The sequence below is a fragment of the Colobus angolensis genome, unplaced genomic scaffold (assembly GCF_000951035.1).
Source record: "Colobus angolensis palliatus isolate OR3802 unplaced genomic scaffold, Cang.pa_1.0 Scaffold176, whole genome shotgun sequence".
Taxonomy (NCBI): domain Eukaryota; kingdom Metazoa; phylum Chordata; class Mammalia; order Primates; family Cercopithecidae; genus Colobus; species Colobus angolensis.
Window position 1 is genome coordinate 2192356 of NW_012114888.1, and position 6282 is coordinate 2198637.

Below are 6282 nucleotides of genomic sequence, written 5' to 3' on the forward strand. Positions count from 1 at the left end.
AGCCACCATAAACATTAAAGATAGCCCAACTCCCAGCCAGATTAATATAAAAGTTTACACTAAAGGACTATTTATATTATGTCTGACTTTCAACAACAGAATGAAGTGGGAAGCAGTTTTTCTTTTTCTGTTCTTTGAGTTTGGTTACAATTGGTATTATTAATTCTTTACATATTTGGCACAATCCGCCAGTGAAGCCACTTGGATGTAGAGTTTTCTTTATGGGAAGGCTTTCACTAGTGGATTCAATTGTTTTAACAAGTATAAAACTACTCAAATTTTCTTATGTTTTTAGTGTCGGTTTGGGTACATGGTGTTTTTTAAGGAATTTACTATTCACTTAAGTGTCAAATATATTAGTAGTAAGTTTTCTTTTAGCGTTAGTAAGATCTATAGTTAATGTTTACTTTTTTATTTTTAATATTAGTAATGTGTTTCCTCTCTCTCGAACAGTTTTACTGGCATGTTATTAATTTTGTTAATCTTTTCAGACATCACTTTTGCCTATTTTGATGTTTTCTGTTCTATATTAATCTTTTATTTCACAACATTTTCCTAGTATCTTTATTTTTACTTCCTTCTATTTCCCTTCGATTTTATTTGATGTTCTTTTTCCAGCTTTTTGAGATAAAAGCTTAGATCACGAATTTTTGGCTTTTATTCTTTTCTAATATATGTAAATAAAACTATAACTTTTCCTCTAAACTCTATAGCTGCATCTCCCAAATTTTTATTTGTCATGTTTTCATTATAAGTCAATTTTGTAAAACTTTCTAATTTCTTTTGTTATTTTTGGGATCATGACTCATAAACAAGTATATTGTTTTATTTCCAAATTTAAGATTTTTATACTTATCTTTTATTATTGATTTCTGTCTTAACTAGGGTCAGAGAACACATTCTGAATTATTTCAATTATTTAATATTTATTGGGACTTTGAAAACCCAGAATATGGTCGCTTTTGGTATAGTCCAAGTTCAGTGATAAAAATGTGTATTCTATTGTTTGCCACAGTTTTGTATACATGTCAATTAACTCAATTGTATTAATTTTGTTATACTTGACTGCCATATATATATATATTTTTTTCAGAGCTAACAGGTTTTATTTTGGACAAAAAAAAAAAAAAGCAAATGAATTGTTTTGTAACTGGAGGCATGGGCAAGGGGGGGTCCTCAGGCAGTAAACTCCCCCGTGAGTGGGCTGAGGGCTAGGGCTGAGCCTCAGATGGGCCTCCCTCCCGTTCCCTGTACTCCCTTGCACAGCAACCTCCCTCCCGGGCTCTGGGGCAGCCACAGGAGGGGCACGCTGGGAGGGGCTGCCGCAGCTGTTCCCTTGGGCAGGATGTCAGAGGACTGGAACACCAGCTTCCCATCACGGGTCTCGATCTTCTTCACAACCACGGCCCTGGTGGAGCTGGTGCGGCTGAAGGAGCTGGAGCCCGCACCAGAGCCAAAGCTGGAACCCAGGCCGTAGCTGAGGCCGGGGCTTGTGAGGCCGCCATAGGCGGAGCTCAGACCACCTGCATAGCCGTTGGTGGTCTTCCTAGGGGTGCTCATGTTCTGCATCCCAGACTCCAGCCGGCTCTCCTTGCCCTCCAGCAGCTTCCTGTAGGTGGCGATCTCGATGTCCAGGGCCAGCTTGACGTTCATCAGCTCCTGGTACTCTCACGCAGCTGCCGCACCATGTCCTGCTTGGCCCGCTGCAGGGCAGCCTGCAGCTCGGACAACTCGGCGTTGGCATCCTCAACGGCCAGCTACTCATGCTGCTTGGCATCTGCGATGGCGGCCTCCAGGGAAGCCCGCCCTCAGTCTCAGCCTGGAGCCGGTTGATGTTCCAGCTGATGTTCATCTCAGAGATCTCAGTCTTTGAATGCCCCAGGTCATCCCTGTGCTTCCCAGCCAGCGTCTGCAGTTCCTCATACTTGATCTGGTACCTGCTCTCAGCCTCAGCCCGGCCGCGGTTGGCAGTCTCCTGGTACTGCGCCTTGATCTCAGCCATGATGCTGTCCATGTCCAGGGAGCGGCTGTTGTCCATGGACAGCACTACAGACGTGTTTGAGATCTAGGACTGCAGCTCACGGATTCCCTCTTCATACAGCTGCCTGAGGAAGTTGATCTCGCCAGTGAGTCCTTCCAGGCGAGACTCTAGCTCTACCTTGTTCATGTAAGCTTCATCCACATCCCTGATGAGGACAAATTCATTCTCCATCTCTGTACACTTATTGATCTCATCCTCATGCTTGTTCTTGAAGTCCTCCACCAGCCCCTGCATGCCTGCATGTTGCCAAGCTCTGCCTCAGGCTTCAGCTTCTCCTGGGCCAGAGTCTCCAGCTGCCATCTAAGGTTGTTGATATAACTCTGGACCATGTTGTCCATGTTGCTCTGAGCCATCTTCTGCTGCTGCAGGAGGCTCCAGCATCTTGGTCTGTTGCTCCAGGAACTGTATCTTGTTGATGAAGGAAGCAAACTTGTTGTTGAGGATCTTGATCTGCTCCTTCTCCTGGGTGTGCCCAGCCTGGATGTTGGAGTCCACCTCCAGGTGAAGGGGGCTCAGTAGGCTCTGGCTGACTGTGATGGTGGTGAGGCCTCCCATGTCACTGACCCCACCATAACTTCTGCCCAGGCCACCCCGGGAGCTGCTGCTGCCCACTCGGGAGAAGCTTGAGGAGCTGATGTGGGCACCGAGCCCACTTGTCTAGGAGCAGCTGCTGAAGGCCCAGGGGCCAGAGGTGGACATCTTGTAGGACTTCTGGGTCACCCTGGTGGACATGGCGGAGGCAGGAGTGGAGGCAGGCAGGCTGAACCAGGCGGAGATTCCAGAAGGAGCAGAGAAGCTGCTTCTTGGTGAGCAACTGCTATATCTTTACTGTTTTATTTTTCATTTGCTTGTACTATCAGGCACTGATAAATTTGTTAATGTTAATTATGGATTTTTCTATTTCTGTACATTTCTGCTTTATATACTTTTCAGGTATGTTACTGGGTGTATACAATAATAGCTTTTATTCGTTTCTCCTATTTATTGGTATGAAATGTCTCTATCTCAAACAATTCTTCATGCCTTGAATTGCATGTTGTATAATATTATTTTGGCTACCTTATTTTCTTTTGGTGTATACTTTTTAATCTTTTTGCTATAAATCTTTCTGTGTCCTTATATTGATATCTTCCTTTTAGGCAGTATAAAGTTGGGCAGGGTTTGTTTCTAGGCATCTTATTCTGTCTATTAGTCTATCATTTTAACAATACTATATACAGTGCCATAAGTATTATAGCTAATTATTGGTATCTAGTAAGAATATTTTCTCTTTAGGGGTGTTTTGGCTATTTTTACACTTTGTTTTTTCATATTTGTTTTAAATCATTTTGTCAAGTTACATACACACACACACACACACATGCCTGCTGGGTTTGGGTTGCAATTCCACTGAATCTGTTGATCAACTGGAGGAAAATTGATATCATCACAATATTAAGTCTTCCTACCCATGACTACAGTTTCCACTTAGAACTGTTTAAATGACTTTCAATATAGTATTTTATTTTCACAATAAATATATTACATCCTTTTAACTACTTTTTTTTCTAGGAACTGCAGGGTTTTAATGCTAAGTTCATTTTCCGTCACTGGAATATAGAAATGTTATTGAAATTTTAAACTTTTTATTTTGAAATAATTTGAGATTTATAGAAGAGTTACATTCATAGTATATAGAATTCCCATATACCCTTCCCCCTGCCTAATGTTCACATCTGATATGGTTTGTCTGTGTCCTCACCCAATCTCGACTTGAATTGTATCTCTCAGAATTCCCACATATTGTGGGAGGGACAATTGAATCACAGGAGCTGGTCTTTTTCCCATGCTGTTCTCGTGGTAGTGAATAAATCTCACAAGATCTGATGCGTTCATCAGGAGTTTCTGCTTTTGCTTCCTCTTCATTTTCTTTTGCCACTGCCATATAAGAAGTGCCTTTTGCCTCCAGTCATGATTCTGGGCCTTCCCAGCCATGTGGAACTGTAAGTTTGATTAAACCTTTTTTTCATCCCAGTCTTGGGTATGTCAGAAAGCATGAAATGCTTTCATGTCTGCAGCATGAAAACAGACTAATACAACATCTTACATAACCACGGCACAATTATCAAACTAAGAAATTAACATTAGTTCAATACTGTCAACTAAATTATGTGTGTTATTTAGATTTTCTCAGTTTTTCTGCCAATGTCTTTCTATCTGTTTGAAGATCACATGCAGGGTACCACCTTGTATTTAATCACGTTGTCTCCCTAGTCTCTTCCAATGTGTAGCAGCTTCTTGGTTTTGCTTCTCTTTCATGACCTTAACCCTTTTGAAAGAGTGCTGGCTAGGTATTTTATAGACTGTTTCACAATTTGGATTTGTAAGATGTTTTCTCAAGATTAGACTTGAGTTATAGATTTGGAGGAAGAATTCAGCATAAGGGAAAGTGCCCTTCTCATTACCTCATTTCAAGGAGTACATGGCATTAACTTATCATTGGTGATATTAGACTTTATTATTTGGTTAAGGTGGTGTCTGCCAGGTTTCTTCACAGTAAATTCATTATTTTTTTCCGTGTTCAGTTTGTTAAAAGTGAGTCATTAAGTTCAGTCACATTCAAGGGGAAGAAATTCAACTCCACCTCCTTGAGGAAGGAGTATGAAAAAAAAATTGTGGTAATGTATTAAGTCCACCAGAGTAATTACTAAATTGGGGAGAAATACTTGGAGACTATACAAATACTTTTCTCCTTAAAGTTTTGTCCACCAATTTAGCATTCATCAACAGATACTACCTATGGCGGTCATCACTGTGGTGTTTCTAATGCTGATAATCTGTTTTCTTCATTTCTTTTATACTCATTAATTGGAATTATTATTCTTTAATGAAGATTTGTCCTTTCTTCTCCATTATTCATATCTTTGATCATTTATTTATATCAAGGTGGACTCATGGATAATTTTATCCTTAAAGTTATAACCCAACACTATCATTATTATCATTATTTTTGTGTTCCTCAATTGGTTATTGACACTCTTTCAGTTTGGCTCCTGTGTTCTTATGACATGCCTCCACTCCTAACCCCCTCCCTTTTTTTAGCCCTTCCTTACTTTCTAATACTACAAAATGGATAAGGTATTTTCCTTCCTTTAGCATTAAAAGTAGCCATTCTCCAATGAGCTGTGGTTCCTTTTAGTGAAGGGTGGTATTTTAAAACGAAGATCTTGGTGCTAGGCATACCTGTTACTATTGAAATGTTACTGCTTCTAGGATCTCTCAGAGCTAAAAAATTACAAACCCCCACACACTCAAACCCAGGTATACAAATATACATCTATATTTGTTTTTATTTCTATTTTTATGTATATCTATCTATCAACATGAGCTCATACTGATATCTCTGACTCTACTGTAGCACCACAGGATTCATTCTGTCCTCCCCCACCCCTCCATTTACTTGTAACTTCTTTCTTTGACAGTGTGAAATCTGGGCTCATTAGCTTTTTTTTTTTTTTTAATACTTTAAGTTCTAGGGTACATGTGCACAACGTGCAGGTTTGTTACATATGTATACATGTGCCATGTTGGTATGCTGCACCCATTAACTGGTCATTTACATTAGGTATATCTCCTAATGCTATCCCTCCCCCCCCCACCCTACGACAAGCCCCGGTGTGTGATGTTCCCCTTCCTATGTCCAAGTGTTCTCATTGTTCAATTCCCACCTAGGAGTGAGAACATGCAGTGTTTGGTTTTTTGTCCTTGCAATAGTTTGCTGAGAATGATGGTTTACAGCTTCATCCCTGTCCCTACAAAGGACATGGACTCATCCTTTTTTATGACTACATAGTATTCCATGGCATATACGTGCAACATTTTCTTTTTTTATTATTATTATACTTTAAGTTCTAGGGTACATGTGCACAATGTGCAGGTTTGTTATATATGTATACATGTGCCATGTTGGTGTGCTGCATCCATTAACTCGTCATTTACATTAGGTATATCTCCTAATGCTATCCCTCCCAGCCCCCCACAATAGGACTTGGTGTGTGATGATCCCCTTCCTGTGTCCAGGTGATCTCATTGTTTGATTCCCACCTATGAGTAAGAACACGGGTTATTTGGTTTTCTGTTCTTGCGAAAGTTTGCTGAGAATGATGGTTTCCAGCTGCATCCATGTCCCTACAAAGGACACGAACTCATCCTTTTTATGGCTGCATAGTATTCCATGGTGTATATGATGTGCCACATTTTCT

At 40.5% G+C, this 6282-nt stretch overlaps 1 pseudogene across 1 annotated transcript; it reads right to left on the reverse strand.

Annotated features, from left to right (window-relative positions):
• Window positions 1-1224: 1224 nt before the first annotated feature.
• LOC105509496 lies at window positions 1225-2815 on the reverse strand (annotated as a pseudogene). Its single transcript, XR_001001447.1, has one exon. The product of XR_001001447.1 is annotated as a keratin, type II cytoskeletal 8 pseudogene (transcript).
• Window positions 2816-6282: the final 3467 nt, after the last annotated feature.